General features: G+C 39.5%; 1 protein-coding gene across 1 annotated transcript in view; it reads left to right on the top strand.

Moving 5' to 3' along the window:
• Nucleotides 1-12,050, top strand: part of nrg3a (neuregulin 3a) — a 277,037-nt gene that overhangs the window by 132,487 nt on the left and 132,500 nt on the right. The window lies entirely within an intron of this gene.

Genomic DNA, 12,050 nt, shown 5'->3' with positions numbered 1-12,050 from the left:
TAAATATACTCCTCCCCTGTATATGTTTTTTCTTTGGCGTTCTTAAGTTTCTGTTATTCTGTTGGAGTTCTTAAAAGTTTCAGTTTTTGTCTAAAGTGTTCTTAAGTTTCTGTTGTTTCTTTGGCATTCTTAAGTTTCTGGTTTTTTCTATGGCGTTCTTAAGTTTCTGTTATTCCTTTGGCGTTTTTTAGTTTCTGTTTTGTCTTTGGCATTCTTAAGCTTCTGTTGTTTCGTTAATGTTTTCACCTTTCTGTTGTTTCTTTGGCATTCTTAAGTTTCTGTTGTTTCGTTAATGTTTTTCAGTTTCTGTTTTTTCTTTGGCGTTCTTAAGTTTCTGTTTTTTTGTTGGTGTTCTTAGGTTTCTGTTATTTTGTTGGCTTTTTTAAGTTTCCGTTGTTTCTTTGGTGTTCTTAAGTTTCTGTTGTTTTGTTGGCGTTCTTAAGTTTCTGTTATTTGGTTGGTGTTAAGTTTCTGTTGTTTTGTTGGCATTTTGGGGTTTCTGTTTTTTCTTTGGTGTTCTTAAGTTTCTGTTGTTTCGTTAATGTTTTTCAGTTTCTGTTTTTTCTTTGGCATTCTTAAGTTTCTGGGGTTTTTTTTGGTGTTCTTAGGTTTCTGTTATTTTGTTGGCTTTTTTAAGTTTCTGTTGTTTCTTTGGTGTTCTTAAGTTTCTGTTGTTTTGTTGACGTTCTTAAGTTTCTGTTATTTCTTTGGCATTTTTTAGTTTCAGTTTTTTCTTTGGCGTTCTTAAGTTTCTGTTTTTTTCTATGGCGTTCTTAAGTTTCTATTATTTCTTTGGCGTTTTTTAGTTTCTGTTTTGTCTTTGGCATTCTTAAGTTTCTGTTGTTTCATTAATGTTTTCACTTTTCTGTTGTTTCTTTGGCATTCTTAAGTTTCTGTTGTTTCGTTAATGTTTTTCAGTTTCTGTTTTTTCTTTGGCGTGCTTAAGTTTCTGTTTTTTTGTTGGTGTTCTTAGGTTTCTGTTATTTTGTTGGCTTTTTTTAGTTTCTGTTTTTTCTTTGGTGTTCTTAAGTTTCTGTTGTTTTGTTGGCGTTCTTAAGTTTCTGTTATTTAGTTGGTGTTAAGTTTCTGTTGTTTTGTTGGCATTTTTGGGTTTCTGGTTTTTCTTTGGCGTTCTTAAGTTCCGGGTTTTTTGGCGTTTTTAAGTTTCTATTGTTTTATTGGTATTTCTAAGTTTCTGTTGTTTCTTTGGCGTTTTTAAGTTTCTGTTGTTTTATTGGCTTTCTTAACCATTGATCATTTTCTTGGCGTTCTTCATCCTGCGTCTATTCGTGGACTTTGTAAAGCTCTTGTTGCCTGTTGACGTTCTTCTCGTTAGCGTTCTGGAGCTCGACCCCAGACCCTCTGGGCCGGCAGCCGGACGTTAACGAAGCTGGCGGAAGAAAAGGTCGGCAAGGCGGTCTTGTTGGCCACCAGGATGCTTCATTAAAACGGCAAGATGGCGTGTAGGAAGTGAAAAAGGAGAAAAGTCAAGCTTTATTTAATGATCATCTCCTGCATGTGTTCCGTCTGCACCACGCCTCCTGCTACTTTAATTCAAAATGGTGGTCTGGCTTTTCTCCCCATCAAACGGTCACGCGGCGTGCAGACGTCCGCTGAGCGAGGAGGCAGCAAAGATGCGGTTCTCTGCGGGCGGAAACAATTTCAAATCACCGGCATGAAAAATTGAAGTAAAAGTATATGCTGTTTATTTTCCTCGGCTGCAGAAGCTTCGGCACACACCAAATACCAGCGACTGTACGCCTTGGTGGCCCTTTTATTAGGTACACTTGGAGGGCTGATATCCTATTTCTACAATGTTGACAAACTTCTCTTGAAGAACATCCAGCAAACATTAGAGTCCATGTGTGTGGAACCATCAAACCTTATGTGCAACAAACTTCTCTTGAAGAACATCCATTACTTGCATTCTGTTGCTAGGAGCGCTGATTGTGCACACCTGCCCTCTGTTTGGGCCAGTCAGAGCGCTTCAGATGCCAGTCTTGCTGTCTAGTCGCTGCTAACGCATTACGCTACTGTTTACGTTTCGTGTTTTCATCATGCTATGCTAAGAGATTTATGTTTTTGCCTTAGGCTTCACATGCGGCACAACTCCTTGTCCTTTTACAGCAGCAGTCCATAGAAGGGAATGAGCCTCGTCAGCCTCGTTAGCCTCGTTAGCCCCGTTAGCCTTGTTAGCTTTGTTATCCTCGTAAGCCTCGTTAGCCCCGTTAGCCTCGTTAGCCTTCTATTCACGTTTGTCATATGTGAAAGCAAAACCTTATTGATCAGTTCGGAATGTTTGAAAGGACGAAATCAATAGTGTTAAAGTGCCATACAAGTATAATATATGTTGTACATTAATACTAGTATGATGTAATCTATAATATTGGACATCATCCGAGTATGATATAATCTGTATTGTACGTAATACAAGTATGATGTAATCTATATTGTACATAATACAAGTATGATATAATCTATATTGTACATAATACTAGTATGATATAATCTATATTGTACATGATACAAGTATGATATAATTTATATTGTATATAATACAAGTATGATATAATCTATATTGTACATAATACAAGTATGATATAATCTATATTGTACATAATACAAGTATGATATAATCTATATTGTACATAACACTAGTATGATATAATCTATATTGTACATAATACAAGTATGATATAATTTATATTGTATATAATACAAGTGTGATATAATCTATATTGTACATAATACTAGTATGATATAATCTATATTGTACATCATACTAGTATGATATAATCTATATTGTACATAATACTAGTATGATGTAATCTATATTGTACATAATACTAGCATGATGTAATCTATATTGTACATCATGCTAGTATGATATAATCTATATTGTACATCATACTAGTATGATGTAATCTATATTGTACATAATACTAGTATGATGTAATCTATATTGTACATAATACTAGTATGATGTAATCTATATTGTACATAATACTAGCATGATGTAATCTATATTGTACATAATAATAGTATGATATAATCTATATTGTACATAATACTAGCATGATGTAATCTATATTGTACATAATACTAGTATGATATAATCCATATTTTACATAATACTAATATGATGTAATCTATATTGTACATAATAATAGTATGATATAATCTATATTGTACATAATACTAGCATGATGTAATCTATATTGTACATAACACTAGTATGATGTAATCTATATTGTACATAATAATAGTATGATGTAATCTATATTATACATAATACTAGCATGATGTAATCTATATTGTACATAATAGTGTGATGTAATCTATATTGTACATAATAATATTATGATGTAATCTATATTGTACATAATAATAGTATGATGCAATCTATATTGTACATGATGTAATCTATATTGTACATAATAATAGTATGATGTAATCTATATTGTACATAATACTAGTATGATATAATCTATATTGTACATTATACTAGTATGATGTAATCTATATCGTACATAATACTAGTATGATGTAATCTATATTGTACATAATACTAGTATGATGTAATCTATATTGTACATAACACTAGTATGATATAATCTATATTGTACATAATACTAGTATGATATAATCTGTATTGTACATAATACTAGTATGATGTAATCTATATTGTACATAATACTAGTATGATATTATCTATATTGTACATCATGTTCTAGAAGGTTCCTAAGTACACGTGGTGAGTTGACAGGAAAAGGACCAATCTTACTTGCTCTGGCTTCTGTGGTCCTTCTAATTGTCTCTGCCGTCTGGCTAACGAGCTGCTCCTCATGTCTAAGGAACTTCTTCATCAGGACCTCAGGTGGACTTTGCACCGCTGCCTGAATAAAAACACGCAGCGGGGATCTGAGGGTCCCATGACCGCAGTGACGCACCCGGGAATCACTCTCTCACTCCCCCCTCCCCCGGTGCTTCATTAACCTTTCCGTGTGTGTGTGTGTGTGTGTGTGTGTGTGTGTGTGTGTGTGTGTGTGTGTGTGTGTGTGTGTGTGTGTGTGTGTGTGTGTGTGTGTGTGTTTTGTTCTGTATTGAGAGAATATTGCTATGCTCGCTAAAGTGAAGTCTTTCCTTCCCAGCGCCCAGCTGACCTTTCTACATAATTGATCTTTTACTAAAAGTGCTATAAATATATATATATATATATATATATATATATATATATATATATATATATATATATATATATATACACACACACATATATACATATATACACATATATATATATACATATTGTGGAGAATGCATATATGTTTTCGAGTTCTTTCTTTATTCATAGTCATGTTTGGAGCGTCTAGTATTTTTCCATTCCATGTATACTCTGTATACTTGTTTCTCTTTGTCTGCAGATGTCTGCGTAGTGTTTTAGGCATTGGAATGTGAGAGAGATGCACCCCCTTCCTTATCTTATCAGTGTCGGGGAAGGGGGAGGCATTCCTTTCTGGGGGGCGGGGGGGGGGGGGGGGGGTTGTATTCAATAAATTGTCTCTTCCCGTTTGAATGTTAGACCATTTCGAGATGCCGGTATGACCGCATTGGTGTGGACTGGTCTCCTAAAGCTTTAGTAAAACTTGATAATATTCCTATTCTGTCTTGATGGTCCTTCTTACTCAGCATATATGTCATCTAAAGAACTTGGGATTGACCAATGACTTTAATTCCCTGAGAGGGAAGACTGGTCAGACGCAAGAATTTATACACATATATATATATATATATATATATATATATATATATATATATATATATATATATATATATATATATATATATATATATATATATATATATATACATAGAGCAGAGTGCAGTGAGCATCAATATTAAGCAGGAAGAAAAGAAGTTCAACTTTAGAGAATTTACAAGTCTTTTCCTGACTCTTTTGAATGAATAAATCATGGTCGGCAAAACAAGAGTTGGCCGCCCGCAGCCAAACACCCTCTAACGCTCTAGCAGCCTGGCCATGCCCTCAGCTCCCACAATGCAACACAGCCGCACACACACACACGCACACACACACACACACACATTGACAGCATTGCAGTCTTAGCAGCAGTACATATAAAATACCACTTAAAATGTGTGCCAGTTACCCTTAGTGTACTTATAATGTGTGCCAGTTACCCTTAGTGTACTTATAATGTGTGCCAGTTACCACGTGTGTACTTATAATGTGTGCCAGTTACCCTTAGTGTACTTATAATGTGTGCCAGTTACTACATGTGTACTTATAATGTGTGCCAGTTACCCTTAGTGTACTTATAATGTGTGCTAGTTACCACGTGTGTACTTCTAATGTGTGCCAGTTACCCTTAGTGTACTTATAATGTGTGCCAGTTACTACATGTGTACTTATAATGTGTGCCAGTTACCCTTAGTGTATTTATAATGTGTGCCAGTTACCACGTGTGTACTTATAATGTGTGCCAGTTACCCTTAGTGTACTTATAATGTGTGCCAGTTACCCTTAGTGTACTTATAATGTGTGCCAGTTACCCTTAGTGTACTTATAATGTGTGCCAGTTACCACGTGTGTACTTATAATGTGTGCCAGTTACCCTTAGTGTACTTATAATGTGTGCCAGTTACCCTTAGTGTACTTATAATGTGTGCCAGTTACCCTTAGTGTACTTATAATGTGTGTCAGTTACCACGTGTGTACTTATAATGTGTGCCAGTTACCCTTAGTGTACTTATGTGTGCCAGTTACTACATGTGTACTTATAATGTGTGCCAGTTACCCTTTGTGTACTTATAATGTGTGCCAGTTACCACGTGTGTACTTATAATGTGTGCCAGTTACCCTTAGTGTACTTATAATGTGTGCCAGTTACCAGGTGTGTACTTATAATGTGTGCCAGTTACCACATGTGTACTTATAATGTGTGCCAGTTACCCTTAGTGTACTTATAATGTGTGCCAGTTACCCTTAGTGTACTTATAATGTGTGCCAGTTACTACATGTGTACTTATAATGTGTGCCAGTTACCCTTAGTGTACTTATAACGTGTGCCAGTTACCCTTAGTGTACTTATAATGTGTGCCAGTTACCCTTAGTGTACTTATAATGTGTGCCAGTTACTACATGTGTACTTATAATGTGTGCCAGTTACCCTTAGTGTACTTATAATGTGTGCCAGTTACTACATGTGTACTTATAATGTGTGCCAGTTACCCTTAGTGTACTTATAATGTGTGCCAGTTACCCTGAGTGTACTTATAATGTGTGCCAGTTACCCTTAGTGTACTTATAATGTGTGCCAGTTACCCTTAGTGTACTTATAATGTGTGCCAGTTACCGTGAGTGTACTTATGTGTGCCAGTTACCCTTAGTGTACTTATAATGTGTGCCAGTTACCCTTAGTGTACTTATAATGTGTGCCAGTTACTACATGTGTACTTATAATGTGTGCCAGTTACCCTTAGTGTACTTATAATGTGTGCCAGTTACCCTTAGTGTACTTATAACGTGTGCCAGTTACCCTTAGTGTACTTATAACGTGTGCCAGTTACTACATGTGTACTTATAATGTGTGCCAGTTACCCTTAGTGTACTTATAATGTGTGCCAGTTACCCTTAGTGTACTTATAATGTGTGCCAGTTACCAGGTGTGTACTTATATGAAGAGAATCAAGGATCAATACACTTTATTATTTATGCTGATGTTGGTTAGCATGATGCTAGCTAGCGCTTAATTGCTAACGATGCCAGGAAATGTGCACACACTCCAACTGTGTTTGGGACACGGAGAACATAAATCTTAAATAACGCCTCTAGACTTGCAGCGTAAACACTTTGTGTGTGTGTGTGTGTGTGTGTGTGTGTGTGTGTGTGTGTGTGTGTGTGTGTGTGTGTGTGTGTGTGTGTGTGTGTGTGTGTGTGTGTGTGTGTGTGTGTGTGTGTGTGTGTAGGTAAGGTAAGCTCTAATTATCTCCAGTGCTCCACAGGCAGCAAAATACTTGCAGTTCCAAGTGAAGCTGCTGAGCAATAAAAGCTTTGATGACACAAACAACAAACGTCTGCACAACTTTTACTCAACAAAAACATTTCCCAGCATATGCAGGACTCTTAAGAACCTGTCCATCATGCCCAGGACTCTTAAGAACATGTCCAACATGCCCAGGACTCTTAAGAACATGTCCAACATGTCCAGGACTCTTAAGAATCTGTCCAACATGTCCAGGACTCATAAGAACCTGTCCAACATGTCCAGGATTCATAAGAACCTGTCCAACATGTCCAAGACTCTTAAGAACCTGTCCTACATGTCCAGGACTTTTAAGAATCTGTCCAACATGTTCAGGACTCCTAAGAACCTGCCCTACATGTCCAGGACTCATAAAAACCTCTCCAACATGTCCAGGACTCTTAAGAACCTGTCCAACATGTCCAGGACTCTTAAGAACATGTCCAACATGTCCAGGACTCTTAAGAATCTGTCCAACATGTCCAAGACTCTTAAGAACCTGTCCTACATGTCCAGGACTTTTAAGAATCTGTCCAACATGTTCAGGACTCCTAAGAACCTGTCCTACATGTCCAGGACTCACAAGAACCTCTCCAACATGTCCAAGACTCTTAAGAACCTGTCCTACATGTCCAGGACTCTTAAGAATCTGTCCAACATGTTCAGGACTCCTAAGAACCAGTCCTACATGTCCAGGACTCATAAAAAACTTGTACAACATGTCCAGGACTCCTAAGAACATATCCAACATGTCCAGGACTCTTAAAAACCTGTCCAATATGTCCATGACTCTTAAGAACCTGTCCAACATGTCCAGGTTTCTAAAGTATCTGTCCAACATGTCCAGGGCTCTTAAGAATCTGTCAAACATGGTCAGGACTGTTAAAACATGTCCAACATGTCTAAAACTCATAAGAACCTGTCCAACATGTCCAGGACTCCTAAGAACCTGTCCAACATGTCCAGGACTCCTAAGAACCTGTCCTACATGTCCAGGACTCACAAGAACCTCTCCAACATGTCCAAGACTCTTAAGAACCTGTCCTACATGTCCAGGACTCTTAAGAATCTGTCCAACATGTTCAGGACTCCTAAGAACCAGTCCTACATGTCCAGGACTCATAAAAAACTTGTACAACATGTCCAGGACTCCTAAGAACATATCCAACATGTCCAGGACTCTTAAAAACCTGTCCAATATGTCCATGACTCTTAAGAACCTGTCCAACATGTCCAGGTTTCTAAAGTATCTGTCCAACATGTCCAGGGCTCTTAAGAATCTTGTCAAACACGGTCAGGACTGTTAAAACATGTCCAACATGTCTAAAACTCATAAGAACCTGTCCAACATGTCCAGGACTCCTAAGAACCTGTCCAACATGTCCAGGACTCTTAAGAACCTGTCCAACATGTGCAGGACTCTTAAGAACCTGTCCTACATGTGCAGGACTCTTGAGAACCTGTCCAACATGTCCATGACTCTTAAGAACCTGTCCAACATGTGCAGGACTCTTAAGAACCTGTCCAACATGTCCAGGACTCTTAAGAACTTTCCCAACATGTCCAGGACTCCTAAAAACCTGTCCAACATGTCCAGGGCTCCTAAGAACATGTCCAAAACTCCTAAAAACCTGTCCAACAAGTCCAGGACTCATAACAGCCTGTCCAACATGTCCAGGACTCTTAAGAACCTGTCCAACATCTCCAGGACTCATACAAACCTGTCCAACATGTCCAGAACTCCTAAGAACCAGTCCAACATGTCCAGGATTCCTAAGAACATATCCAACATGTCCAGGACTCTTAAGAACTTGCCCAACATGTCCAGGACTCTTTAAGAACCTGTCCATCATGTCCAGGAGTCTTAAGAACATGTCCAACATGTCCAGGACTCTTAAGAACCAGTCCAACATGTCCAGGACTCCTAGCAAACTGTCCAACATGTCCAGGATTCTTAAGAATCTGTCCAACATGTCCAGGACTCTTAAGAATCTGTCCTACATGTCCAGGACTCCTAACAACATGTCCAGGACTCCTAACATCCTGTCCAACATGTCCAGGACTCATAAGAACCTGTCCAACATGTCCAGGATTCTTAAGAACCTGTCCAACATGTTCAAAACTCCTAAGAACCTGTCCAACATGTCCAGGACTCCTAAGAACCTGTCAAACAAATCCAGGACTCCTAACAACCTGTTCAACATGTCCAGGACTCTTAAGAACCTGTCCAACATGTCCAGGACTCTTAAGAACCTGTCCAACATGTCCAGAACTCTTAAGAACATGTCCAACATGTCCAGAACACTTAAGAACATGTCCAATATGTCCAGGACTCTTAAGAACATGTCCAATATGTCCAAGACTCTTAAGAACCTGTCCAGCATGTCCAGGACTCTTAAGAACCTGTCCAATATGTTCAGGACTTCTAAGAAACTGTCCGACATGTCCAGGACTCTTAAGAACCTGTCCAATTTGTCCAGGACTCTTAAGAACCTGTCCAATATGTCCAGGACTCTTAAGAACCTGTCCATCATGTCCAGGACTCTTAAGAACATGTCCAACATGTCCAGGACTCTTAAGAACCAGTCCAACATGTCCAGGACTCCTAGCAAACTGTCCAACATGTCCAGGATTCTTAAGAATCTGTCCAACATGTCCAGGACTCTTAAGAATCTGTCCTACATGTCCAGGACTCCTAACAACCTGTCCAACATGTCCAGGACTCCTAACATCCTGTCCAACATGTCCAGGACTCATAAGAACCTGTCCAACATGTCCAGGATTCTTAAGAACCTGTCCAACATGTTCAAAACTCCTAAGAACCTGTCCAACATGTCCAGGACTCCTAAGAACCTGCAAAACATATCCAGGACTCCTAACAACCTGTCCAACATGTCCAGGACTCCTAAGAACCTGTCCAACATGTCCAGGACTCCTAAGAACCTGTCCAACATGTCTATGACTCTTAAGAACCTGTCCAACATGTCCAGGACTCCTAACAACCTGTCCAACATGTCCAGGACTCCTAAGAACCTGTCCAACATGTCCAGGACTCCTAAGAACCTGTCCAACATGTCTATGACTCTTAAGAACCTGTCCAACATGTCCAGGACTCTTAAGAACCTGTCCTACATGTCCAAGACTCTTAAGAACCTGTCCAACATGTCCAGGACTCTTAAGAACATGTCCAATACATCCAGGACTCTTAAGAACCTGTCCAACATGTCCAGGACTCTTAAGAACATGTCCAATACATCCAGGACTCTTAGGAACCTGTGCAATATGTTCAGGACTCTTAAGAACCTGTCCAACATGTCCAGGACTCTTAAGAACCTGTCCTGTTAGTGTGTAAAATGGCGTGTGTGTGACATAATATATGTCATGTGTACACGTGTTAAATGTAAGGTTCAATGTTAGCGTGTTAGCGTGTAAAATGACGTGTGTGCAGTGTTGGGACTAACGTGTTACTTTGTAGCGTGTTACAGTCAGGCCGTTATTTTCGGCGGTAACTAGTAGTCCAACGCGTTATTTTTCATAATCAGTAACTCAGTTACCGTTACTACATGATGCGTTACTGCGTTATTTTACGTTATTTTTTATCTAGTATCAGCTAGAAACTGAGAAGATGTGAGTGTGTTTTATTGGAGCGCTGCGGTGTCGTCCTTCTGTGTCACAAGGAAGAGAAGAGGCGCGCTTTGTGTGTGTGTGGGGGCGTGTCTTTGTTTACTAACAAGACATCATGGCGGAGCCAGAAGCCGAGTTTCTTAACATGGAGATATTCTCACTACTTTTCTTTTGTCGAGCACAAAGAAAAGAACATTTTAGTTAAATGTAAGTTGTGTCTTGGATAAAAGATCCTATCTACTGGCCAAAACAGCAATTCAAATCTGCTGAAACAGCTACAAAAGCAACATGCTTCGACGAAGCTAGTAAAGAGAGACCCACAGCGGCTGGATTTTAACGGAGGCACTGCTAGCCAGGACAACATTGATAGAGCCGTTGCAGCGTGTGTGCTAGAAGACATGCAGGCTATTTCTACGGTGGAGTCACCCGATTTCAGGCAGCTGGACACAGTGGACAGTGAGTACATAAACATGGAAAGCGAGCTAAAGAAAACACTCCAAACTCTGCCTCTGCTCATCATTCAGCACTGAAGGTACACACACTCTGTCAATTCTCTTATATACTCTTTCATTCTAGACTTCTAGAGTGTTTGATTATCACATCACTCTAAATGTATAGACTATAAAGTTCACAAACATAAAGAGGGATCCTAGTGGGCAATCTTTCCTTATTTCTAAACTAAAACCGGGGAAATGTGTAGAGTGTTCTGGGCTTCAGTACAGTGTTGATTTCCTAAAGACATGATTTTATTTCACAATTCCTTGAGAGAAAAAAAATGCCTGGTTAGGCTTTGTGTATGTCATGTGTGCCTTCCTTGGGTGAAGCCAGCTTTACATCTATGTTGTTATTATGCTGTTTGTTGCAGTGAGGGTTGGACTCCGCCAAGGCTGCCCTTTGTCACCGATTCTGTTCATAACTTTTATGGACAGACTTTCTAGGCGCAGTCAAGGCGTTGAGGGGATCAAGTTTGGTGGCTGCAAGATTAGGTCTCTGCTTTTTGCAGATGATGTGGTCCTGATGGCTTCATCTGGCCAGGATCTTCAGCTCTCGCTGGATCGGTTCGCAGCCGAGTGTGAAGCGACTGGGATGGGAATCAGCACCTCCAAGTCCGAGTCCATGGTTCTCGCCCGGAAAAGGGTGGAGTGCCATCTCCGGGTTGGGGAGGAGACTCTGCCCCGAGTGGAGGAGTTCAAGTACCTCGGAGTCTTGTTCACGAGTGAGGCAAGAGTGGATGGTGAGATCGACAGGCGGATCGGTGCGGCGTCTTCAGTAATGTGGACGCTGTATCGATCCGTTGTGGTGAAGAAGGAGCTAAGCTGGAAGGCAAAGCTCTCAATTTACCAGTCAATCTACGTTCCCATCCTCACCTATGGTCATGAGCTT

This window comes from Nerophis lumbriciformis, linkage group LG02 (assembly GCF_033978685.3).
Source record: "Nerophis lumbriciformis linkage group LG02, RoL_Nlum_v2.1, whole genome shotgun sequence".
Taxonomy (NCBI): Eukaryota; Metazoa; Chordata; class Actinopteri; order Syngnathiformes; family Syngnathidae; genus Nerophis; species Nerophis lumbriciformis.
Note: the sequence above shows the minus strand (reverse complement) of the source record. Positions and strands in the feature narration are given on the sequence as shown.